This window comes from Rhinolophus ferrumequinum, chromosome 7 (assembly GCF_004115265.2).
Source record: "Rhinolophus ferrumequinum isolate MPI-CBG mRhiFer1 chromosome 7, mRhiFer1_v1.p, whole genome shotgun sequence".
NCBI lineage: Eukaryota > Metazoa > Chordata > Mammalia > Chiroptera > Rhinolophidae > Rhinolophus > Rhinolophus ferrumequinum.
In genome coordinates this window covers 47370823-47398624 of record NC_046290.1, presented here as the reverse complement: position 1 = coordinate 47398624, position 27802 = coordinate 47370823, and the positions used below count along the sequence as shown (strand labels likewise).

Below are 27802 nucleotides of genomic sequence, written 5' to 3'. Positions count from 1 at the left end.
CATGTCCTTTGTATACCAGTGTCTCACAGCTGTGTTCGTGTCAACATATGGCGGTGTCTTGCTGAGTGGCGCTCATTATTGTTGTTGCATGGTTTTGTGTGCTGTTGTGATAATGTCTAAGCTTGAATCAGAGCAATGACCAAATATTAAATTTCTTGTTAAACTTGGCAAGAATGGAAGTGAAATCAGGGACAGGTTAGTTCAAGTTTATGGAGATAATGCCATGAAGAAAATGGCAGTGTACAAATGGATTAAACGTTTTTCTAAGGGGAGAGAATGTGTCACTGATGAAGAGAGGTCAGGGTGAACTACGACGAGCAGAACTGGCAAAAACAGTGCAAAAATTCATCGACTTGTATGTCAACATCGTCAGCTGACTGTGAGAAGCATAGCAAACCAAGTAAACATCGGTAGAGAAACAGGAAAATCTTAACTGAAAATCTTGGCATGAGAAAAGTGTGTAAAAATGGTCCCAAAGGAGCTCACCAATGAACAAAAGCAAAGGAGAGTCAAAGTTTGCCAAGACCTTTTGGAAAGGAATATGATGTTTTGGGCTGTGTTACCACTGGTGATGAAACATGGGTGTACCAACATGACCCTGAAATGAAGCATCAAAATGCACAATAGAAGTCAGCCAATTTTCCATGACCAAAATAGTTCCGTCAGTCCAAATCAAGAGTCAAAACGATGTTGCTAACCTTTTTTGATATCAGAGGGATTATTCATTATGTGTTTGTACCAACTGAACAAAGAGTTAACCAAGTTTACTATTTGGAAGTGCTGAAAAGGCTGCATGAAAAAGTTAGACGACCTGAACTTTTCGCCAACAACCCATGGCTCTTGTATCATGACAATGCAGCTCACAGGGCACTGTCTGTGAGGGAGTTTTCAGCCAGTAAACAAAACTGTATTGGAACACCCTCCCTACTCACCTGATCTTGCCCCCAGTGACTTCTTTCTTTACCCAACGATAAAGGAAATATTGAAAGGAAGACACGTTGATGACATTCAGGACATTAAGTGTAAAACGATGACAGCACTGATGGCCATTCCAGAAAAAGAGTTCCAAAATTGCTTTGAAGGGTGGACTAGGCACTGGCATCAGTGCATAGCTTCCTAAGGGGTGTACTTCGAAGGTGACCATAGTGATATTCAGCAATGAAGTATGTAGCACTTTTTCTAGGATGAGGTCATGAACTTAATTGTCAGATCACGCTCTCTCTCTCTCTCTGTCTGTGTATTTGGTAATGTGTATTGTATTCAAGATGCATGGCTGGCTAAAATGAGTTTTTAGTCCCCATTACTCCTGCAAGAATAAGAATCTGTAAAGCCCAATGACTTTAGCTTAGAGTTCTATTGGACAGGGCCATGTGTCCCACAGAAAAATCTACAGCCTGATCCAACCAGGAGTACAGATGATTTTGCTGCTAGAGTTTCCTTGTGTCTGCCTCTGAGTGAACCTCTCGTGCAAAATGTTTGCTGGTGAGCCTGAGGACAGAGAAAAGGGACTTCACCCAGCTACCAGGGACAGGTTGTAAGACTATTTGTGTGTGTGCTTGTTCATCAATACAGTACAGGTGGCACAATTTGATGTAAGACTTGCTTTCTTTCCAACCTGACACCTGCATATTCTCTTTCAGCTTTCATGTCTGAAGACTGTCACTATTTACCAAAAGAACTGACCATTATTGTTGGGTGACCAATTTGATTTATATCAGTTCCCCAAGAAGGGAAATAAGGCCATGCTGAGCAGTATGGGCTGCAAAGGACCTGGATTTGAATCCCAGATCTGCAACTTGTTAGTTGCGTGGCCTGCTCACACACTCTTCCTTTTTACAGATCCTTTATCAAGTATGTACCTGTCACTGGGGGCTGTTGGGAAGACTACATGAGCTAATGCCTGCAGCATGCTTAGTACAGTGCCTAAGTAAGAGTCAAGAGTAAGTGCTAATAAATATCATTACTGTTAATGCGGGGTGCCGCATAATGGAGGCTTTCAGATAAGTGAAGGTTAACCTTTTAAGCATTGTTGCAAAAATTAAACAGTTTTGATAGATATGTTTCTACCTTATCTTCTTAATAGAGAGAGAACATTGAGAAAACAGTATTAGCCTGTTGCTAAGCAGTGAAGGCCCAAATGTTTATTGCCATGGTATATGGAGACAGCTATAATCTAAGTCTTTGAATTATCCTGGACAATATTTTCTGAGCTGGCTGAGAGATGTTACCGTGAGCGTTGGGACCGGAGTGTTCTGTGTTCAAATAAGTTTGGGAAGTACTGGTGCATTCGTCTGCTCGGGCTGCCATAACAGAACAGCACAGACTGGGTGACATAAACAACAAAAATTTATTTTCTCACACTTCTGGAGGTTGGCAGTCTAAGATCAAAATGCCAGAAGGGTTGGTTTCTGGTGAGGCCTGTCTTCCTGGCGTGGAGTTGGCCTCCTTTTTGCTGTGTCCTCACGTGGCCTTTCCTCTGTGTGAGGTTACTCCTGCTATCTCTTTCTCTTCTTCTAAGGACACCAGTCCTATTGGATTAGGGCCTCACCCTTAAGACCTTCCTTAACCTTAATTACCTCCTGAAAGGCCCTCTCTTCATATACAGCCACATTGGGGGTTAGGGATTCAACATACGAATATCAGGAGAACACAATTCAGTCCATAAGAACTGAATATACAACAAAGTTAACTATGTTTCTTGTTATAGGACTTTATTATCCTGAAAAGACCCTCCAAGAACACATATGTTAGTGTTTCCCAAACTTATTTTTCTATAAGATTTCATTTTAATTTTTAAGAGATCACTTATTTTTTTTTTGGGGGGGGGTTGTAGGTATTTTATTTTTTTAAAGATTTTTATTAAAATATAGCTAACACAATATTATATTAGTTTCAGATGTACACCATAGTTATTCAACATTTATCTACCTAAAGAAGTGATCACTATGATAAGTCCAGCGACCATCTGACCATAGCATATCATGCTATCACAATATTACTGACTCTATTCCCTATGATGTACATTACATCAGGTGGACAGCATAGTGCTTAGACATTTATATAATTTAAGAAGTGATCCCCCTTGACCAGTCTAGTACCCACCTGGCACTATACATAGTTATTACCATACTATTGATTATATTCCCTTTGCTTCACTTTATATCCCATTGATTATTTTGTAACTCCCAATTTGTACTTCTTAATCCCTTCCCCCCTTTTCACCCACTCCCAAACCCTCTCCCATCTGGCAACCATCAAAATGTTCTCTATCTATGAGTTTGTTTATGTTTCATTTGTTTGTTTATTTTGTTCTTTAGATTCCACTTATAAAAGAGATCATATGATGTTTCTCTTTCGCTGTCTGCCTTACTACACTCAGCACAATACCCTCTAGGTCCATACTTGTTGTTGCAGATGGCAAGATTTTATTCTTTTTAATGGCTGAGTAACATTCCATTGTACATATGTACCACCTCTTCTTTATCCATTCATCAATTTAGGCATATCCAGGTTGCCTTCATATCTTGGCTATTGTAAATAATACTGCCATGAACGTATGGATGAATACTTCCCCTTGAAGTAGCGTTTTGGATTTCTCTGGATAAATACCCAGAAGTGGGATTACTAGATTCTTCTTTGTCTCTTGTTACAGCCTTTGTTATGAAGTCTATTCTTGTCTAATTTAAGTATTGCTACCCCAGATTTTGTTTTGTTTAGTTTTTATGAAATAACATTTTCCATTCCTTTACTTTCAGTCTTTGTGTGTCTTTTGATCTGAAGTGAGTCTCTTGCAGACTCATTTCAGCCACTCTATCCATTCAGCCACTCTATGTCTTTTCATTGGAGCATTTAATCCATTTACATTTAAAGCAATTATTGATAGATATGTAGTTATTGCCATTTTATTATTCATATTTTTGATCTTTTTCTTTTTCTTTCCTTTTTTTTTTTTGTCTTAAAGAAGTCCCTCTAAGATTCCTTATAATATTGGTTTGGTGGTGATGAACTCCTTCAGCTTTTTCTTGTCTGGGAATATCTTTATTTGTCCTTCGATTTTAAATGATAGCTTTGCTGGGTAGAATAATCTTGGTTGTAGGTCCTTACTTTTCATCAATTTGAATATTTCCTGCCAATCCTGCCTGGCCTGCAAAGTTTCTGTTGAGAAATCAGCTGACAATCTTATGGGAGCTCCCTTGTAGGTAATTAACTGCTTTTCTCTTGCTGCTTTTAAGAGTCTTTCTTTGTCTTTAACCTTTAGCATTTTAATTATGGTGTGTCTTGGTGTGGGCCTCTTTGGGGTCATCTTGTTTGGGTCTCTCTGTGCTTCCTGGGCTTGAATATCCATTTCCTTCACCAGGTTAGGGAAGTTTTCTATCATTACTTCTTCAAATAGGTTTTCAATCTCTATCTCTCTCTCTTTGTCTTCTGGTTATGATGCAAATATTGGTACACTTGTTATTGTCCCAGAGGCCCCTTAAACTGTCCTCATTGTTTTAGATTCTTTTTTCTTTTTGCTGTTCTGTTTGGGTATTTTCTGCTTCCTTATCTCCTAAATTGCTGATTCAGTCCTCTGCTTCATCTAATGTACTTCATCTAATGTTGATTCCCTGTAATATATTCATCATTTCAGTTATTGTATCCTTTGTTTCCATTTGGTTCTTTTTTATGTTTTCTATCTCCATTATTATGTTTCCTATCCCTTGGTTGAAATTCTCCCTGAGATCACTGAGCATCCTTACAACCAAAGTTTTGAAGTTCACATCTGGTTTGTTGCTTATCTCCATTTCGTTTCTTTTTTTTTTTTTTTTTTTGGAGCTTTGTTCTGTTCTTTTATTTGGGATGTGTTTCTTTGTCTTCCTATTTGGCTGCCTCCATGTACTTGTTTCTATATATTAGGTAGGGCCACTATGTGTCCTGGTCTTAGTAGAGTGGCCTTATGTAGTAGGTGTCCTGTGGGACCCAGTGGCATAGCATCCCTGGTCACCAGAGCCAGGTACTCCAGGTGTGTCCCTTGTGTGGGCTGTGTGGGCCCTCCTGTTATAGTTGAGCCTTGGTTGCTCTTTGCTCACGAGTGGGAGAGATTGACCCTTGGGCTTGTTTGTGAAAACTGGCTGTGACTACAGTGAAGGAGGTATTGTGGAGGGGCTGATCCTGTGGAGCAGGATTTGCTTTAGCAGGGCTCCCGTGCCTGCCCAGTATGCCTTTTGTGTGTGTTGTTCTTGGAGGTGGCTGGGTGGTGTTCCAGTTCAGTTGAAAGCTGGCCACTGGGCATGCCAGCCTGAAGCCCACCTGGGAGGGTATCTTCTGCAGGCCAAGTTCAGCTGCAGCCTGTGCCCTGCCCGGGGCCACCTGGCATTAGCCACAAAGCAATCCACAGATGGCTGCCCCCACAATGGACTTAGAGGTATCTCTGCAGCTGAGATATCCCTCCCGATTTTTAATGGTCACATGTGGACCAGCTCATTCCATGTCTCTGCCCCTCTTACCAGTCTCCAGCTGGCTTCTTCTGTATGTCCTTAGTTGTAGGACTATGGTTCAGCAAGACTTCATATGATTCTCAATGATGGTTGTTTTGTAGTTTAGTTGTACTTTTGATATGGTCATGTGAGAGAATGTAAGCACAGCATTTACCTACTCTGCCATCCTGATCGAAAGAGATCATTTATTAAGGATTTGGGAAAAGCTGCATGAAGTAAACTATTGTGTCAATCTTGTGTGTGCCCTAGTGTGTACTCAAAGAAAGGCTGAAGTGGGTAGGGCTGTTGGTTTTTATATTAAATATCCTAGTTGTTCTCACCTTTTCTTACTGGTTTTTATAACCATCCCCAACCAGGCCAGTGAGATGGCCCCTTTCTTTGCAACAGTGAGCTTGGTGTTTACAGCATACCTCTGTCATATTAGCTATTTTCGTTGTTATTAATGCTCAGTTACCTTGTCACAGTTTCCCTGGAAAACTGAGGGTGTGCAACATCTAAATATTAATCAGTAGTATGTCATTGTACAAAGCCTTTTTCTCTATCCCTGAAGAAAATGCTGATACTAAAATATGCTCTTGGATTGACATTGCGATGATATGATGTACTCATTTGTATTCATGGAGAGCTTCAAAATAAGGATCCTAGTCTGCAGATTTTTAAAATTAAATAGCTGGGAAAACCCTCTATCATTATCCCATTTAAACTTTCTGTAATTGCTTATTTCTTCTCCTTCTTTTTAATGTATAAAATAAAGCCTTCAGATTTTAATTTCCCCATGCTTTTTCTTTACTCATAAATACTATCTTTGTTGACATATTTTTATCAGTTCATTTAAAATAAAAGTTTATTACGTTATCTTTCTAATGCAATGTTAAAAGGCAAATTGCTGTAATTCCCCATTATTAAGGGATTATTATTAATAAATATTGTGATTCATTGCTACAAAACATTAAAGCATATAATTTTCTTCTCCATGTTAAGTCTCATTATTTAACAAATGTGAAGCTTCATTATTATTTGGTGGTTGTATTTAGGAACAACATTCTTTTGAAGGCAGGACTGTGTTGTGGAAATGTGGCCTCTGGAGTCATGGGAGCCATTAATTAGCTGTTGGACCCTAGGGGGTCTCATTTCTTAAATCTGTAAAATGAGGCTTTTTTTGCAGGGGGAGGGAGAGATTTGTGTGGTTGCAAGGATGATAAACCCATTCCAGGGAGCTGGAAAAAAGGGGAGTTTTCTTTAAGAACATAGTATCAATTGATCATTAATTGACTGATATATTGAATCAAAAATCTTGAGCATCCAAACCCAAGCAGGCACACACACACCCACACCCACCCCCCCACCACACACACACACTCATATACATCCATATTTTATTCTATTGTGAACTTTATTTAGACATTCCTCTATTTTGGGTGTTTAAATTGTTTCCAGTTTATGCAACTATAAATAATGTTACCATGAAATTTTCTGGTATATAAATCCTCCCAAAGCTGATTATTTCATTAGAGAAGATTGCTGGAAGTAAAATTACTAGGTCTATGTGCTTAAATGTTTTATGTACATATTTCAAAGTTGCTTTTCTGAAAGACAACCTAATTCACCTTCCTAAGTAGGAGTTTATGAAAGCAGCCAGCTCTCCACACTCTTACCAGTACTTAACAGTAGTATCTCATTGTTGTTCTAATTTGTGTACTTATGATTATTAGTAATTAATAAGGCTAAATGTTTTCTAATGTGTTTATTAACCTGTTCCAGTTTCCTGCGAATCATTTAATTGCACATGCCTATCTTTACATTAGACGTTACTGTTTTTCTTACTAATTTATAACAACTCTTTACATATTAAAAATATTAAACCTTTATTATATTGTTTGTAAATGCATTTTTCTATGTGTCATTTGATTTTAACTTTTTATGCCATTTTCTGATGTATAGATGTTTAAATTGTTTTATTTGGACAACTACAAATCTATTAAATATGAGTGGTAGATATATGGGCGTTTATCATATAATTTTTTTCTACTTTAAAATGATTCGTGGATAAAACAAATTTAAAGTCATACCTACTCATTGAAGATTTCATTCATTATATTTATGCTTAGAAAGCCCTTCCATCTTTCCAGGCACTGTTTCACAAAGCATTCATTTCTTCTCCCTTGGTTTGGTTCTTACAGTGCTGTGATTGTTGACATGCCATCTTCCTAGTAGACTGTGAACTAGAACATTATATCTCTGAGTCCACGATGTCTGTTAGGTCTAATTAAACGTTTATTGAATAAAGGAAAGAACAATGTCTGGGAGCCGGAAGGACCTTGAGAAGGATTTGTGAGGTTCTGACATGGGGGTGGCTCCATCCTCATCCTGAGGCTGCTGGAACGATTCGTCTGCAGAATAAGAAGCTCTCAGCAGACATGACACAGATTTCATAGAGTCAGAATCAGTCAGAATATTTGAGAATATTTGTCAGAATATTTGACAATGCTTTAATGGGCCATTGTCCCTGTATTTACTGAACTGCTAACATGAATACAGATAGTAAAACAAATGACACTCACTTCATTGCTTTCTTCGCATTGACTGTGAATACATGTCAATGCCCCCAAACCACCACCCCCCACATACACACACGCACAACACATCCCTTTTGCAAAGTTTAAATAGCCTGTGCACCTCTGGCAATGATGCTGGACAGACAGATGAATACTGAGGACAGGGTATACTACACTCGACTCTCCCATCACTAATCTCCTACAGTACTTAAGAACTGGAGCTAAACTCTATGGCTGACATACTCTTGCATCAATAAAGGCTTTGGGATTAGCATTCTTCTAAAAAGAAGGCAACCTTGTTAAGGGACTTGACCACGTCACTTACAGCTTATTTTCTACAGAACCCAGGAAATTGCTGAACATATACGTAGTAGATGCTCAGCGAGTACCAAGGGGTTATAATTTCCTTTTCTTTTGCAGATTGCTAGTCTTGGCAATTTTATGTACAACAGGAGGACTTTATTTTTTGTTTTTAGTCTTCCAGGATTTTCATTTTTAACCAAATGCTTTTTTACATTTAGGGCTGAGAATAAATCATCCTAAATATAATGTTAAATCCAATTGAATACACAAGCTATTTTCAAAGCTTTATTTTGGATTCTTGTTTCAGCTCACGGTTATCTTGTTATTTTGTGTCACAATGAGATAGGTGTTGTCCAGAAGATTCTTTTCTCATCAAAATGCAACCCTGTTTTTCCCATGAATCTGTAAAGCAACTAGTTGTAAAAGTATGCGTCTCGTTATCTTTCTGCTCAAGGCTGGAGGCAGATAGTAGAACAGCTACAACAGGCTAAAACAAACGAGGCAACCCAGTGTGAGCACAGCAATTTGCTGAAAAGAAGTAAACGTCCAAGGGAAGCTCTGGGATCTGACAGTGTTGAGTTCCTATCAGCACGAGGTCTGAATTTCCGGTCAGCACAATGTAGTTGTTTGAAAAGCAGCTTTTACTGGGAAATCAACAATTGGCTATTTGGCTACCTACATGAAAAAGAAAAAAGAAAGGCAGAAAGTAATATGCTAGAACACGAGGTCTGCATGGAGACCTCTGCAATATTGTTTCCCATCCTGTGCAGTCATTTACTTCTAACTTCTGTTTTTGGTTCTTTTTGTTTTGTTTTGTTACCTTTTCTATTTCAGCCTTAGGTGTAACTGTTCATGATTTTGCTGTAATTTTTTTTTGTTGTGGTAAAATACACATAACATAAAACTCACCATCCTTACCATTTTTAAATGTACATTTCAGTGGTAAATATTAAGTACATTCATGGTTTTGCTGTATTTTTGACCCTAAAGTTTTCTCCTCAAGATTTCCTGCCTCAGGTCCATGATGCAACTGGAGGGAAAACAGATTGGCACTTGGCATGGCATGAATTAGCCTGAAAATTTTATTTGTGTTTTAAAAATTCAAACTGACTTAATTTGGATTTTATTTTTAAAGGGTACTACTGTTGTTGTTAGTGATGGTGGTTAAATGTGAAACCGAAATAAAACCTGGCTTTGTTGTCAAAGATGACATTAAGGGAACCTCACTGGTGTGATAATTCAGATATAAAATTCTTTGGAACCCTGGGAATCAAATATTCGTCACACACCAGAGCTGATTTTCCAGATTAATATTCATTCCTGTGCGAGGTTCAAATTTCAGCTCATCTGAAGTGTCTTTTAAAACACATTGAAACACATGGTCCTTATATGTCTTCCATGGTGGTCCTAGGGACCAGCTATGGGATTTTAGAAAAGTCACTTCAGTGTTTTGTGCCATGGTTCATTCTGCAGATAATGGCAGCGTTTGGCATAGTACTGAAGAGCTGAAAGGAATCGTGAGATCTATGTGAGTGGCACAATAGAATCATGCTATCTTCAATGGCATTGTCATATGAGCTAACCCTGCTTTGTTCTTACAAATACTCGTGTACCAGGGATTGTCCATACTTTCTGGATGGTCTGTGTGTGTGTGTGTGTGTGTGTGTGTGTGTGTTTAGGAGGTCATTGTGAATGTATGTTGTTGCTTTAATGGGCCATTGTCCCTGTATTTACTGAACTGCTAACATGAATACAGATAGTAAAACAAATGACACTCACTTTCTTCACTGCTTTCTTCGCAAGAATTCTGCTTTGCCCACTGTGAACGATTATTTGCAAATTGAGAAATAAAAATAAAAGTCTGCTAAAGGCTAGACAGGGTTGTATACTGTTTCAACAAAATATTTTAGGAGGTGTAGATTTCTAGTGTCATCTTCCCAGGGCTGTTACTTTTCCTTTCCTCTTTTCCGTCTTCCCTCCTTTCCTTTCCTGACATAGAACATGTTAGCTAGTCAATATTGTCTTTCTTTGGGAAATATCTACTTTTGATCACACCAATCACACATGTAACTGTATCTTTGCAGGAACATTTATTGATAAGATCCGGAGAGAGCTACTCTGAAGTTGCTCTGTTTATTATATCTGAGGCACTGTAGCTAGGAAACGGAATTCTGGGTTTTTTCATTTTTAAGAAATATTGTAGTTTGTACTTCATAATATCCTGCACTTAAAGAACATGATTATTGCTCATTATCATTTAGAAAATTGTTTTTTGCTTGATTAGAGATTTTAGCTATGTGTACTCAAATCTAGTGGGTCTTCATTATGTGCATTACTTTCTATTCTATATTGACTTAAATATTAATATATGGAAATTTAGCTTCATCTGCCATACCTTTTGATGTCAAGAGCATAATCAGTGTAATTGGCTTAGATTGTTGTTTCTCCTGTTTGTATTTCATATTATCTAATGTCATTAGTGAGTTGACTACTGAGTGGGTAATCTGCATTTCAGAACTTCTTCTTGAGCACATTATTACCATTGATTCTGGTTATTTTAATTCCCATTCACCCCAGGCAGGCCCTCAAGCTGTGCCATATTATTCAAAGAACAGCTTTCTTTCTTTCAGTGAGCAAGTCTTTCTGTTTCTGAAAACCCATCATCATTCTGATAAACTCTGATGTTTCTACTTGGCCTGGGGAGGAGGGGGGAACTTGGTTTTTGTAGCATGTGGGTGAGGGTGGGTAGCTCAAGACGTGGGTGCCTTCGTTCTGAATGATGTTAGCACGGTAGCCTCTGGTGCCCAGAGGGAAGCTGGTCCACGGTTTGGTCTGCTTTCGGAGACTGAGCTGGGTAATTGACCAGCTTCTCGGAGCGTGCAGCCAGGGCTCCCCATCGGTTGGACTCCTGTGCCGTCGGTTGCTGGTACGCAGCAGCCATACCCCTCCTTGCGCTCCCGAAGGCTTGCAGGTTTGTCTTTGGCCTTGGAAACGATAGCTGGACTGACTTAGGGATTGGAATCCAACTTCCTTTTGGTTTTTGAGTGTATTCCAAAACTAACTGTAAAAAGAACCTCACATTAAAGTCTAAGTTTGGCTACGGTCAGCCACAGAGTCTGCTAACCCTCTGGCTGGGATGCTGTGCTCTGTGTAGCTGGTGGTGGGTATTAAGCCATTTGTAGTAGCACAGAACCTGGAATGCTGAGGCTGCAAGGGAAACGACCAGCGCCAGTATTCTGCTTCTCTCTTTTTATAGACGAGAAAACAGAGGCCTAGAGAGGTAAATGGCTGGCTTGAGGTCCCACAGCTACTGAGTGGCAGAGCTGAGTTGTAGAGTCCCCTTTTTCCAGGCAGTGCTCTTTCCTTCTTAATCGCACCTTGTTACTGGATGATGTAGTGCAGTAACATATTGCACACACCTGCTAACCACCAGAGTCAGTGTAGGTGATTGACAGCTATATATGTGTCCTTGTAATTCAATGTGTTTTTGGGGGGCAGAGGCTTTTATAAGGGAAATGAGAATACAAAAGGAATGTAATTAAAAGCATGTGTTTATGTGTCTACACACATGTATGTGTGAAGCGGTCTAACAAGGTGATTCTGTCCGAATGTGACCTACGTCAGCTTGGATTAAATAATTTTTCTCTCCTTTCTCCCATTAGGGCAAGCTCTTTGCTCCTAGAGGGAAAATACAATCGTTTGGTGCTAGGAGGTCTGAATTCCTTGGAAGGCATTGCTTGAGTGAGTCCCTAAGCCCTGGTTATCACTTTTCTCCATTGTCTGGTTTGAACAGAAGATCTCGAAGTTGGTGGGGAGGCAAAGGAGGGGGGTGGAGAATTGGGTAGGACTTTTCTGTTTGAAGTTTCTATAATAATTACTTTGGGACCTACCAAGGTATAATTCCTAATGCATTTAATTATTGTAGGAATTCTTAATTATCAAAAGGGTTTTTAAATGTTGTAACCAAGAAGCCTCTAGGGTAAATATTTCAGACTATGTGACATTAGTGTCCATAACTGGCAGTTCTTGTAACAGTTGGTTTAAGTTAATTTGGCTTCATCAAAGGAGGCAAATAAAATTGATCCAGGCAATATTTTACCACACATGTCTAGGAACAAGAATCTTAATCCTAAATAATCATTTCCTGCTGTTTCCTTTTTGGGCCAGGCCTCTCCTTGTTTGAGTTTGTTGGTTTCTGATACAGAGATGGGAGTTAATATCCTTTCTTCTCAGGCGTGTACGAGAACCTAGCCTTCTGGTATACCCAGGATGTGCCTGCATCACACCACCTTCCTCTTCAATTCAGTTAAAATCATCAGGCAAGCGGGCTGCTTGGCACTGAGCAAACCCTGGACCAGCCAGAACATTTCAAGACTGACTGAATTTTTGTCTGAGTTGCCAGAGAACTTTCAAATTAAATGGACCTGGATACTTCGAGTAATTTACTTAGTAATAAAAAGGACAAAAGAATGGACTAGGCCAGTGATTTCTAGATTCTTGGATTTCATTGACCAGTAAGACTAAAATGATTTTGAAGACCGACATTTGTCAACATTTCTTTCTGTCAAGTAAGAGCATTAAAAAGATATCAAAGTATAACCCACTATGACCACCACATATATGGAAGGGAGGAGGGAGAGAGAGTGTTTGGCAATAAAGGACAGCCGACAGCCCTTACATTCAATTTAAAAAACTCTATGAAAAACTTTATGTGGTGACCTTATTTTATTCTTTTCATTTCACCAAAGACTGGTGAAAACTGGCATTTAACAACTAGTTCGCCAAGTGACCTTTCAGAGTCCCTTCTAGATATTACATTGATTTGTATTCATCTTTACTTCACTATGACCCAAAGATCTTTTTCATCCTGATTCATTCTTCTCAGTAATTTTGTTTTTGCTTGCATTATCTTTCGTCCCCCTCCACTTCTCCTGCTTGTTCCCGCTTCTTCCTTCTCTTTTCCTATTCTCCAGTGTTTCCCAGGTAATCTCTCAAGGGCAGAAAGGCTGTGTGTCACCACTCTGCCCTTGAGTGTCATCATTCTGGGGAGCCCTGACCAAGGGGCTGATTTTCCTATTGATTCAGTTGGTGTTCTCAAACCTAGTGAGAGTGCTATCATGCAAAATACTCATGCCATGGATTAAAATGTAAAACATCTTTGTTTTGCTGACATTCGCCTGTTCATAGCTACTTCTTGGCTATAATCTTCCAAGCCTCCTACCAGCTGTGCACCCCAAGTAGTTTTGTGTTCTGAATATTGTTGTAATTAATTATCTTTGCTGTATGAGACTAAACCAGAAAACCTTTCTTAAATCAAGATATAGTATATCATTTGCTTCTCTTCAATTGACTGGGCCCATTACTCTGTCATAGAAATAGATTAATGGGCTGAAAATTTCACCAGAACTTGTTTTCTCATGAATTTTGCTGATCTGACTGCTTTTGTTTGGCCAGAATGTACAGTAACTGTAGATCTGGTTGTTTTTCAATATTTGGCTTTCAAGTTTCAGTAAAGTATTTCCAAAGTATGAAAAAGTGAATGACAAAATATTTTTATAAACTGTGTAAATAAACCTGGTTTTTATACCCATAAAAATAGTTAGTTTGGCTTTTTGATAAAAAATAGGTTAAAGTGTTTCATATTCACATGACTTCTAGGGAACTATTTTATTAGTTAATAGGAAACAAAACATTTTCTTTCATGAGTTATAGCCTTGGATTCTAATTATCATGAAACAAACTGTAACAGCTGGAGTGGCATCTCAATTTATTTGCACAGGTTTGAATTTAAGGACTAGATAGTATCTTTTGAGAAATGAAGGAGAACACTGTGCAAATTCTTTAAAACTTCAGATAGTTATTTCTTTGGATCATCCGTACAAAATGCAATAACATCTCAGTTAATCAGGTACCATGATTCCTAAAAACATTTTGGCAGATGTTTTTTCAGAGATGGTTTTGATATCTATGAGGCATTTAGAATCTTCTGTGGTGGCAAATAGAGTTAAATGTCCAGGATATTGTAATTTTTTCACATAAAAATATTGTGACCCACATAGTTTAAGAGTGAAAATACCAAAAATGCATGGAGACGCTGGCTTAGCAATTTGAATCTGTGAGGAAGAGTTCCAGGAGAACGGCAGCTCTTTTAAGCTTATATAAGTTCTGTGTTTAAGGCACTGGGTATGCATGAGGGTGACCTACAGCTTTGGGGTCTTTTGAAGGCACCGCTCTATCTCAGCAGTGGTACCCATGGACAGAGCTCTGAACTTGGACAAAGAGTTTCTGGGTTTAAGCCCTGACAGCCCCTCCTCACTAGCAGCTAACTTCAGAAGGTCTCTCTCTGAGTCATGGTCTTCTCATCCGGGAATGACAATACTTCACTCAGAGTGTTATTGTGACGATTAAAAGACAATGTGGGGACGACTATTTTGATAAATTGTGGAGCTCTATGCAAATACCAAGAATTTGCAATTGTATTAACCCTGTCAGACGCAAGTGTGGTTAAGAAGTGATAGAGGTCGACCATATACATTTCTTTTTTTTTTTTTTATTGGGGTGACAATTGTTAGTGAAATTACATAGATTTCAGGTGTACAATTCTGTATTACATCATCTGTAAATCCCATTGTGTGTTCACCACCCAGAGTCAGTTCTCCTCCCATCACCAAATATTTGATCCCCTTTACCCTCATCTACCACCCCCCACCCCCTTTACCCTCTGGTAACCACTAAACTATTGTCTGTGTCTATGAATTTTTGTTTCTCATTTGTTTGTCTTGTTCTTTTGTTGTTTTTGGTATAGACCATATACATTTCTACCCCCTACGTTTTCACCTAATGATGTGTGGCACATCTGTAGCACCCCTCCTTTTCTGCCCTGGTATGGTAATTCGATAGCAGTTGTGGGGCATTGGTCTTATCATGTAATTATGTTTGGTCTTGTAATGTCATGTCACCAAAGGGATTCCACATCAGGATAGGTACAAACCTAAGGTTTTAGAGGCTTGATGGTAACCATTTCAACCTCAAAATCGAAGCCGGATAGACCCTTCAAAAATTAGAGGTACCAAAATAAGAATTAAAAGCAAGTAAGACTTCTGCCTGAACATGTCTCCTGGTAGGAGGTGAAGGGGAGAAAATTCTGTCCTGGTGGGATCTGAGCATGGAGCTCTGACAACAAGAGAGGCATGTGGAGACCCACGCTTTGTTCTTGGCACTGTGGAGCCAGGCTACCAGGCTCCTTGGCAGGAATGAACTGTGGCATCTGTTGGGAGCAGAGAATATATTTAAATAGAGTTTCAGTTTCGCAGTTTCTTGTCACAAGGGATGAGCAAACCCAGTAGTGCTCTATGCTTTCAGAAAGTCTGAGTTATTTTTCAAGCATTTTGTGTTTGGCTAAAGTGTATATGTGTTTTGCCAGCTTTTCTTCTTTAATTATTGGTATTAAACCCATGTGTATGAATTTGCATGGAAATTTAATAGCCATTTTAACATTTATTTACACTTAATTTATCTAAGAGCGGTGTTGTGTAAGGGCTGTTATATCTTATAAGGAGTCTTTGAAGATAGTTTATAAACATTTCTCTTCATAAGATGTAACACCAGTTTCGTCCCTTCTCTCCTCACAAAGAAATGTGGATTTGGGGATAGTTCGGATAGGATCCCAATTCCAAAGCCATGATGCTGGTGGTGGCAGGGTTTGAACAACACAAAGTGAGTTCTCACTCTCTTAATTGCAGTTGACTTGGAGGCAGTCGTTTTGGTAAAATCCCCACATGCGTTTTTGAGAAAGCACATGCTCTTTTAGAAAACATTATTCTCCATCTCTAGGTCTTGTATACAGTTGCCAGAACCATGGAAAAACAATTTCCGTGGCCCATCACGTTTTTTTTTTCATGGTATGACACAGATTGGTTCCCAGCAGTAGGAGACTAGTGAAAACAGGAATGGTAATTTCCAAGTAATTCTGACCTTCTCATTGCCCAGTAAGCCATCTGTGTCTTTCTTAGGCTTTGTGCAGTACTAACTATAGTTACTATGGATACTCAGTATCAGTGATACTGATTTAAAGGAACAGGCATTATTTGTTAATGACAAAATAATGGTGTTATTTTTCTTTGGTCACAAGGTACTATTCTATTATAACAGTTTGTTCTGAGATGACAGTGGGAGTGGAACATGGAGTTATGAATGTTAGAGCTGAGGGTGGGAGGGGGGAGATTTAGTGATTGTCCAGTCAAATCCCTTGCTATCAAAGGGTTTGAAATATTAAATGAAACAAATATAAACCTAGGCAAATTGTAAGCATATAATGAATGCTTTTGAATTAATGCATTAATTAATCTTAAAGATTAAGCTCTTTTTATGCCTAAGGAATTACAAGTATTAAGTTGAATATCCAGAAAAGAAGCACAGCTGTTTATTCTGGCGTCCTCCTCTTCTGTCCTTTGTCTGTAGAATAGAGCTGTGTTTCTTTGAATTGAGAATGAATTCTGTACTCCATTGTCAATTAATACAATTTCATGACAGTAAATATTGTGCTTTAATGCATATTAGATTGGAGGGTGGGAAATGGATCGAAAATCACTAGATATTTAGTCATGATTTATGAAATTGTTTAACTTAGAAACTGTACTGCTTACATTTTTTCAGTTAAACTTGTTATTTTTCGACAATTATAAATTTACATGCAGTTGTAAAAAATAATACAGAGATATCCCATGTATTCTTTATCCAGTTTCCCCCAACGGTAACATCTTACAACACTATGGTACAATATCAAAACGAGGATATTGGCATTAATAACAAAGTCAAGATATAGAACACTTTTTAAATAGAGGCATAATTGACATATAACATTATGTTGGTTTCAGTTCTACAATATCATAATGCGTATTTGTATGCATTGTGAAATGATCATCACATTAAGTAAGTCTAGTTAACATCCGTCCCTACAGAGTTACAAATTTTTTTTTCTTATGATGAAGACTTTTAAGACTTACTCTCTCAGCAACTTTCAAAAGTTCAATACAGTATTATAATATAAACTATAGTTACCATGCTGTACTTTATATCCCCATTACTTATTTTTTTTTTTATGGCTGGAAGTTTGTACCTTTTGACCCCCTTTTTCACCCATTTCACTTACCCCCAACATTCCATCTCTGGCAACCTCACCAGTCTGTTCTCTGTATCTATGAGCTTGTTTTTTTTTATTTTTTTAGATTCCACATATAAGTGAGATCACATGGTGTTTGTCTTTGTCTGATATATTTCATTTAGTATAATGCCCTCAAGGTCCATCCATATGGTTGTATACATAATGTGGAATGTTACTTAGCATTAAAAAAGGTCCATGCCATATCGCAAATGACAAGACTTCATTATTTTTTATAGCTGACTAGTATTCCATTGTGTGTGCGTGTGTGTATTACATCATATCATATTTTCTTTATCTATTCATCTATCGAAGGATACTTATGTTGCTTTCATATCTTGACTATTGTAAATAATGATGCAATGAACATGGGAGTCCATATATATTTTTTTGAATTTCATTTTCTTCCATGAAATACTCAGATGTGAAATTGCTGGATCATGTGGTGGTTCTATTTTTAATTTTGGGGGGAACCTCCATACTGGCTGCACCCTTTTCATTTCCACCAACAGTGCACAAGGGTTCCCTTGTCTCCACATCCTCACCAATGCTTATTTCTTGTTTTTGATAATAGCGATTCTAAAAGGTGTGAGGTGATAGCTCATTGTGGTTTTGATTTGCATTTCTCTGATGATTAATGATGTTGAACATCTTTTCACATACCTGTTTCTCATCTGTATGTCTTCTTTGGAAAAATGTCTATTCAGATCCTCTGCCCAGTTTTTAATTGGATTGTTTGGGTTTTTGCTATTGAGTTGTATGAGTTTTTTAAGTATTTTGAATATTAACCCTTTATCAGATCTATTATTTGCAAATATTTTCTTCCATTCAGTAGGTTGCCTTTTTATTTTGTTGATGGTTTCCTTTACCATGCAGAAGAAGCTTTTTGATGTGGTCCTGCTTGTTTATTTTTGTTTTTGTTGTTTTTGCTCTTGCGATCAGATCCAAAAAATCATCACCAAGATCGACATCAAGGAGCTTACCGCCTATGTTTTCTTCTTGAAGTTTTATGGTTTCAGGTCTTACCTTCATGTCTTTTAATTCATTTGGAGTTAATTTTTGTGTATGGTGTAACATACTGGTTTAGTTTCAAGGTATAGACTATTTCTGTCACCACAAGGATCCCTCAAGCTGTCCTTTTATAGCCACACCCACTTTTCTCCCATCCTCACCCATTCCTTAACACTTGGCAACCAGTAATCTGTCCTTCATTTCCATAATTTGTTAACTTCCAGAATGTTATGTAAATGGAATCATATAATATGTAACCTTTTGAAATTGGCTTTTATTCATTCAGCATAATTCTCTGGAGATTCATCCAGGTCACTGCATGTATCAGTAATATATTCTTTATCAATGCTAAGTAATATTCCACTTTATTTATACAACACAATTTAAAGGACATCTGGGATCCTAAAATTTCCATTTGGTTTTTAAAAAATATTTTCTATTTCTTTAATGAGTCTACTTCTTTGCTGAGACTTTCTATTTTTTCATTTCCCTTAAACGTGTCCCTGATTGCTCATTGAAGCCTTTTATGATGTCTGCTTTAAAATATTTGTCAGATAGTTCAAACGTCTTTGTCAACTCAGTGTTGGCATCTGTTGATTGTCTCTTTTCATTCAGTTTGAGATCTTCCTGGTTGTTGGCATGATGCGTAATTTTTGATTGAAACCCAAACATTTTGGATATTGTGTTGTGAAATTCTGAATCTTATTTAAACCTTCTGTTTCAGCTGGCTTCCTTTGTCACCACTCTGTCAGGGGGAAGGGAGGAAGCACCTCATGATTAGCAAGTGGAAGTCCCAGTTCTCTATTATGCCTCTGTTGATACTCAAGGGCTGTCCTTGTAACTGTGTGGGAACGCTGACATCCCATCTGGCCTTCACTGATACCTCCCTGGCTGGGAGCGATAGTTGGAATGCCTTGTTTCTGCTTCCTCCGTGGTTTCCACTGAGCATGAGAGGGAAGGTGGCCTCGTCACTGCTAACCGCAATGGTAATGATGAACATCCTGCCTCGCTACTAGGTCTCCTATGCCACCACTCTAGCAGGGGGAATAGAAATGTCTCATTCCTGCTGGGTGGGAATGGAAGTCCAGGCTCTCCACATGGTCTCTGGGAGTGACGGTGGCACTTGTTATCATTCAGCAGGGATGAAAGTACTGGTTCCCTGCTTGGCACCTCCTTACATCTTCCAGAGGGTGAAAGTCTAGGCTTCTCTCAGCCATTGTGGGCAGGGGTAGGGATAGGGCCACACTTTTTTTCTGCAGTATTTGATTGGATTAGGGCAGTTATTATCTAAAAGTTTTCCATCTTACTAAGCTGCCTCTTTCCTCGTCCTTTGGCTAAATAGAGCAGGCTTATTGTTGTTGTTCTTTCTGACCTGTATTAGTTGGTGTTTCTGGGTTGCCAGCTGTTTCAGCTCTCAGTCTGAAATACAGGAGGCAAAAACACAACTCAGGACATTTCTACCATTTTATTTCTTGGGTCTTGAGCTCCCTAAGAGTTTTCCCTTCCCTTCACCTTTCATAGTCTTCTGCATTTATTTTATATATAACACAGGTTTGTTTGTTTGTTTTGTTAGTGGGAGGAATAGGGAAAAGTAAGTCTATTCTACCTTCCCATGTTTACATTTTAAACAGAAGGGGATGAAGTCCCTTTAACATTTCTTGTAATACAAGCTTGTTGATGAACTCCTTTAGCTTTTTCTTGTGTGGGAAGCTCTTTATCTGTCTTGGATTCTAAATGATAGCCTTGCTGGGTAGGCTATCTTGGTTGTACGTTCTTGCTTTTCATCACTTTGAATATTTTGTGCCAATCCCTTCTGACCAGCAGTTTCTGTTGAGAAATCAGCTGACAGTCTTATAGAAGCACGCTTGTAGGTAACTAACTGCTTTTCTCTTGCTGCTTTTAAGGTTTTCTCTTTGTCTTTAACTTTTGGCATTTTAATTATGATGTGTCTCAGTGTGAGCCTATTTGGGTTCATCTTGTTTGGGACTGTCTGCACATCCAGCCTTTGTATGTCTATTTCCTTCACCAAATTAGGGAAGTTTTCCATCATTATTTCTTCAAATTGGTTTTCAATTCCTTGCTTTCTCTCTTCTTCTGGTACCCAATGATGCGAATGTTGGTATGCTTCATGTTGTCCCAGAGGCCCCTTAAACTATCCTCACTTTTTTGGATTCTTTTTGCTATTCGGATTGGGTGTTTTCTGCTACCTTCTCTTCCATATTGCGATTCGATCCTTTGCTTCATTTAGTCTAGACTAATCTAGACTAATCTAGACTAACTTCATAAGTTATATAAATGTCTAATCACTATGTTGTATGCCTGAAACTAATATAATATTGTATGTCAACTGTAATTGAAAAATAAAAAAAAATTATTAAAAATTAAAGAAATAAATGGAAAGGGAAGAGATAAAATTGGTCTCAGAGAGTAAAAGTATTTTTTTAATAATCCCATTGACTGGGAAAGGTAAGTTTTGTTTTGTTTTCAACTGTTGTGCTTACCTTGAGTCAAACATTTAATCTAACCATTATTGCTTTCTAAACCCCCTCCGTCACTACAAGGCTTGCTATGTTTCACTTTTCATTAAGGTCAGTCATTTGCATATTGGTGCATTTCAGCCAACCCACGGAGGAAAGCACTGGGAGATGATGTCACAGTCTTTGGGAAGGCTGCTGTTTTCTGACAGTTCCAATCTTTTTTGCCATTCATGTCTTCACTTTTTATAGACATTGTGCTTTATCAGCAACTTTATTTTATCACTCAACTCAGGAAAGAGTTTTTGTGTGACAACACATTTATCACGAATAACGTTGCGGGTCCATTAAAAATTATTATTATCACCAATGCTTTATTTGAAAGACCAGTTTTTAACTCTGCTATTAACTTTGTCTTGAAAATCTGTATTTACACATCCATACACACACATGCACATGTGTGCAGGCTCTGACCTAAAAATTGGCTGTTAGCATGCACATTTTATTGAACCAATAAATTGTGAGTTTAACTTATAGTCAAATCAAATGCCAAGTGTTTCATTTCAGGCCCTAGTGTCCATATTGACAGGACTTTAAATCTACTACTTGTGCATCTGGAGCTTGTTAGGTGTTTTTAGTTTGAAGGGAGCCAAACTTCAATGGCACCTTTAGTCTATGGAGAGATGCAGTGGAACAGGCAGTTACTCTGCCTCTGTGAGGCCAGAGGAGGCACCAGAGGGCCAGGTCCCCATCGATCTGCGCTGTGTAAGAGAGGCCCTGACTGGGGGAAATTGGTTAGGCTTATAGTTACATGTTTTCTCATAATTCATCTCCAAGGCACAAGGAATATGTTCACACAGGCAGGCATGAGAAGTTCTATGATGGGAGCACCAGCATAGTCTCTCTGGAGTGGCACTGTCCACTAGAACTTTCTGCGATGATGGAATGTTCTATATCTGTGCTGTCCATTATGTGGCCACTCACCATATGTGGCTAGTGGACATTCGAAATGTGGCTACTGCAATGGGGAAACTGAATTTTTATTTGGTTTAATTTTAATTAATTAAGCATTTTAATTTTGATAGGTGTATATGGCTAATAGTTACTGTTTTGAATAGCACAGCTCCAAAGCCAAGCCAGATGTGAAGAACTACCAGAAATTAGTTCCTCTTTTTGGTACCCATAATTACCCAGAGTGAATATTTTTTATTCCACTCACCCAACCCTGAAGTATACATTAAACATTTCCACGACAAGACACTATGGTAACTATGGAAGGTACGTAGGTGCATGCCATTCCCAGTCCTCTTCCTGGTTCAAAATGTCCTATTGAAATGAACATCTCTGTAGACCCAGCACAAAACATCATGAGAAGGCATGAAATGTGGATTCAGATAGACATGGGTTTCAACCTACCTCAACTGTTCTACCTCCTTGAGCATGTTACTTAATCTCTTTGAGCCCCAATTTCTTTATCTATAAAGTGAGATTAAAACCCACCTGTGATGGTCAATTTGATGTGTTACCACTCCCGTCCCCTGGCAATCACTGATGTGTTTTTTTTTTGTCCCTATAGTTTACCTTTGCAAAAATACCATATAAATGGACTCATCCATTATGTGGCCTTAAAAGAATTATTTTGTTTTTAAAAAATTGAGATGTAATTGACATATAACCTTACTCTAGTTTCAGGTGTACAACATAATGATTTGATATTTGTATACATTATGCAGTCTTTTGAATCTGGCTTCTCTTACTTGGCATAATACATTAAGATTCATCCATGTTGTGTATATTATCAGTTTGTTTCTTCTTATTGCTGAGTAGTATTCCATGGGTATCCCACAGGTTGTTTATCATTCCTCAGTGACGATACATTCAGGTTGTTTGCATTTTTGATAATTTTGAATAAAGCCACTATAAACATTTATGTATAGGTTTTTGTGTCAGCATAAGTTTTTACTTCACTTGAGTAAATACCTAGGAGCGTCAAACGACAAGTCTATGTTTAAATTTGTAAGAATCTGCAAGACTGTTTTCCAAGGTGGCTGTACCATCTCACGTTTCAACTATTAATGTGTCAGAGTTACAGTAAGTCCATATCCTTGTAACATTGTCTATTGTCAGTTTTTAAAATGTTAGCCTTTGTGATAGGATCTCATTATTGTTTTAATTTGTATTTGACTAATGATGTTGAGCATCAATTTATCTGATTACTTGCCATATTTGTATGTTCTTTGGTGACGTGTTCAAATCTTTTGCCAATTAAAAAAAATTAGTTTGGTTTCCTATTATTGATTTGTGAGAGTTATTTATATATTCTAGATATGTATCCTTTATTGGTTATGTGTTTTGCAAACATTTTCTCCCAGACTGTCTTGTCTTTCAATTCTCTTGACAGTGTCTTTTGAAGAGCAGAAGTTCTTAATTTTGATGAACTCCAGTTTATTAACTTTTTTCTTTATATATTGTGCTTTTGTTGTTGTAGTCAATCTTCTAGAAGGTTTTTAGTTTGAGGTTTTGCATTTTGGTCTATAATTCATTTTGAGTTAATTTTTGTAAAGGGTAGGAATTGTGGATGTTTCTCTCTCTCTCTCTCTCTCTCTCTCTCTCTCTCTCTCTCTCTCTCTCTCTCTCTCTCTCTCTCTTTCATATATGGGTATCTAATTGTTTGAGCACTATTTGTTGAAAAGATTCTGTGAAAGACTTTAAATTAGCAAACAAACAAACAGAGTGGTCCTTCACAAGGATAGTTAGTGGAGCACTGACTTACACAACAGTTTCATTTAACTGCTGCCCTGAGATCTGTTCTCAGATCATTGTCAAGATGTCCTTTCTGTGAGCCATAGATGCTCACCCTTCACTAAAATTACGTCCAGGCTGGATCAGGAAGGCAGCATGAGCTCATGGCTGATTAATCAAAGAATAGTTTTTTCACTTTCTCTGTTTGGTAAATAAAAGGCATTCTCAGAAATTTAATACGAAACTTTCTTCTTCTATTTTTAAATCTTTGAACAACCAAGCTCTCAATTTTTCTTCCTAATGTGTTCCAAATCTCTGACTGCTGGAGAAATTGGATAAAGATTTCCTTCTATCCTCATTTTATCACATATTGCTCTGTTCCAAAGAGTTGGAAACAGCTGGATTTTTCATTAATCTGTGGGAAACTTGAAAGTTGCCAAAGGCTGGCAAACAACTCCAATGTGTGAAATGCTACATCAAAATCCGGATGAGAAAGCATTATAGCTCAGGTGGCATTGGTTAACCATCTCCTGTGAGAGGATGTTTGTCAGTAGGAGGTATCTTGTTTATCAGGGTGGTCATGCTCTCACTTCAGGAAGGGAAACTGAGGGTTGAGCTCTCATGTTGGCATTTGAATAATAAGGCCAACCCTCATGTTGACATGAGAATAACTAAGCCATGCTGACATCATAACCCAATACTGGTGGGAAGGACTCAATATTGCTGGAAAGTACATTTCATCACAGGGAGAATAATCAGTTATTTTTGGCACTCAGTTTGTTCTGAAATTGAGGCTAACTTAAAAGGGAGATAAGCTTATTTCTCCACACCCTCTCTCAGCTGCAGTGTTTTAGGCTGTATGAATTTATCAGCTCATTGCACAATATAGTAATGATTACTAGATATGTTAATTTGAAGTGAGTCATCAAGAAAATGTTGAGTCATCAAGAAAATCAGGAATGTTGTTATTTAATCCAAGAACATTTCCTAAAATGACAAGAGGCTACATAATCTATTTTAAATGTAGGTGACCTTTCTCCTGATTGATATAGAAAGGATAATAGTGTAATACTGGAAGTCAGAAATCACTGGTTAATTGAATGTTCTCCTGTCTCTGAGGTGGTATTCAAACTAAACCCAAGGCTCCATACTTTCCTATTCCTATCTTAGACAGGAAATTCCCTCCCCCCCTTTTATGGAATTAAACCTACTCAAATTCACCTAAACAAAGAGGGGACTTTGTTAGGAACATATGGAGTATGTCATGGAACCCAAGGTCAGGTATTTTAGGCAGGCATCTGGAGGGACCAGTACAGCGGGATAACTGTTTTGTCTTGCTGGGGCCATGTTCTCGCCCATCTCTGCCTCTCTCTGCATGACTGTTCCCCTACCTCTCACTCTCATGCTCGCCTTCATTTTCGTTTGAAATAACGTGGCTGCCCCAGCCTCAACTTGACGTCACTTCTCAGTGTAAGCACCCAACAGAGAACGACTAGACCTCTGAGACCTCATGAGTCCTCCCGTATTCCCAAGTCCTGTTTCCTGGCCTAAGCCTCTCTTGATCTGGGTGTTCACTTTTGATTTAATCGACATGGCCTGGAGCCAAAGTCCTGGGGCCTGCTGTTCAGTCAGAGAGGTGTGTATGTGGGAGGTTATACTCTCTAAAAATTGACATGGCAGGACAGGCAAATTGATCAACAGGCCAACTGGTTACGCTTCCCTAGAAATATTACCATTACAAATATAAAGTGGAGAAAGTGCCAAATAATGAATTCAAAATGAATATTGAACACTGTTCCGACACATAGATTGTAATATAGCTTTGTTTTGCATCCTTGGAGCCGAACCAGAACGAGATCTGTATGACTGCCTCAGATGACCCTAGAAAGAATGGATCTTATAATCTGTCTCTATCCATGTTGATTTTGCAGTGACTTACTAAGCAGAATTAATCAAATAACTTTCTAAACCAGTGTAGTGGGGCCATTATCTTCCTGGTTATCAGGAAGATATCCTGCTTAGGGGGAATTATTATTAGCCAAATTTAGGTGACCAAATGGCAACCATGATGCTGCCTTCATCATAGCAGTGACTTTCTACAAACTAACCAGGAGAGGTCCCTTGTAGAGAAAGAGGATGGGGACAGATAAAGAAAATCATTTTATAACTTAGAATCTAGCTGAGTGGATTTGCCTCTCTCGGTAAGAGTTGAAATAGCCCCATCACACCTTCTCATTCTATAGCTTTAACTTCTCTATTTGTACCTTTTTCCTGTTTGGAATCCTCCTCTGCCTTTCCCTAAAAGGTGCCCTATTAGTCTGATGTCTGCTTATGTAGGTGTGCCACCCAAGAGGTACAGTTGATTCTCCCACCTTTGTCTAGAGACACAATGTGGTAAATGCTCAGCCTATCCTGAGAGGCTGGGTCCATCAAACGAGCCACAGAGGTTTGATGGTGGTAGGAAAGAATGCTATGGACAGGAGGAGAGGTCAAAGTTCAAGAGTGGCAATATGTATGTAGGAAGAAGCAAGTGGTAGGAGTTGGGAGAGAATAAGCAGAAATGAAGATTGTGTGGGACTTAGGAGATTTGGGAGAGAGCTGTTGGGTGGGACTGGTGTTCACTGATGAGGGAAAGGGAAGAGGTGAGCTGGCACTTCTAGGGAATGGGATAGTCTGTGCGTGGATTGCCCAACACAGTCACCCTTTTATCCTAACTTGCTTTTCCCCCAGGAGTTACTAATTTCCCCTGGGAACGTTCCCAGGGGAAACTGGTATGAGAGTGAGAGAAGCATGATAGCGAAGAAGCAGACAGAAAGGGTGTAATTTCTGGAAAAGTCCCTCAGACGGCAGCTTTAGACTTATCCAGCAAGGAGCTCTGGAGGAAGTTGTTCTGTCCTCAGAATGTGTCTCAACTCAAGGCTAGGAATTTGAGCTTCCACACTCCTAAGCTTCTTGGTCTTTGGCTAAGGCCTCCCACCATTTGGGGTTCTAGCTGTTTTTTAATCTAGTCCTAGAATTAGAGAGACCTTTCAGGCTGTCTATGAAAAGACTACCTTGTACAAGTAAATGCTTAGGACTTTAAAAAATGTTGACACACATTAGATGGTTATTTCCTATGATGCACCAAGTCATTCATTTGCCAAACTTTCATTGAGCCTACTATGCGTGAGAATTGTGCCACGCCCTGGGGATGCAAAAACAAACCACCATAGTCCTGTTTCCCAAGTAGTTGAGGAGACAAAGAAATCATCAGTTCTTATAATAATAGATCTGTAAGAGAAGGAAGCACATCTTATTATGACAGTATGGCTTTGGTGCCCGGTGATCAAATTTCCACAAAATCATCAGAGAACTGAATTGTCTCTTTCCTAGAGTCTTTTCATAGCCTATTGTTATATCTTTTTAGCTATTGTAATATACTTAAAATAGCCTCAAACTTGAAGGACAAGTTCTCCAGGAAATCAAGCTTTGGGGGAAAAAAAGAAGACATTCACTCTGCATTTATTCAGTGTACCAATTCTCATTAAGGAAACTTCTCTTTCCAATTCTTTAAGAATGGCATTTTTCTGCTGGATGCTACTTAATTGATCTGGAGTCTCATTTAAACAGACAGGTAGGTAGATGGATAAAGACATCGATACTTAATGACCTCTTTTTATATGTCAGGTACTATGCTAGATACTAGGAATGTACTTAATCCTACAGAAGACAACGTAGAAGGTTCTTGTTGAGATTAGAGTTGGACAAAGCTTGTGAAACTTTCCAGGCTGATTAAAAGAAATGAGGTGTGTGTGTGTGTGTGTGTGTGTGTGTGTGTGTGTGTGTGTGTATGTGTGTGTGTGTGTGTGTGTGTGTGTGTGAGAGAGAGAGAGAGAGAGAGAGAGAGAGAGAGAGAGAGAGAGAGAGAGAGAGACATTGCCCATTAGAAAGCTTTTGAGTGCTTCCTTTGCAGAGGGCTGTGGGACTGCGAGAGAGCTGTGCTAGCAAGGGTCTGTATCTTATCAGCACCACGGCAGGGAATACCAGCATTCCTCCCAGCAGGACTCCAAATCATCAGGAAGCAGAGAGGATTCTTAGAGT

General features: G+C 38.6%; 1 long non-coding RNA gene across 1 annotated transcript in view; it reads left to right on the top strand.

Annotated features, from left to right (window-relative positions):
* Positions 1-27802, top strand: part of LOC117025200 (uncharacterized) — a 90079-nt gene that overhangs the window by 18910 nt on the left and 43367 nt on the right. The window contains exon 2 of the long non-coding RNA XR_004423564.1: positions 11998-12076. This is a non-coding gene — a long non-coding RNA (uncharacterized LOC117025200). The remainder of the gene's footprint in view (positions 1-11997; positions 12077-27802) is intronic.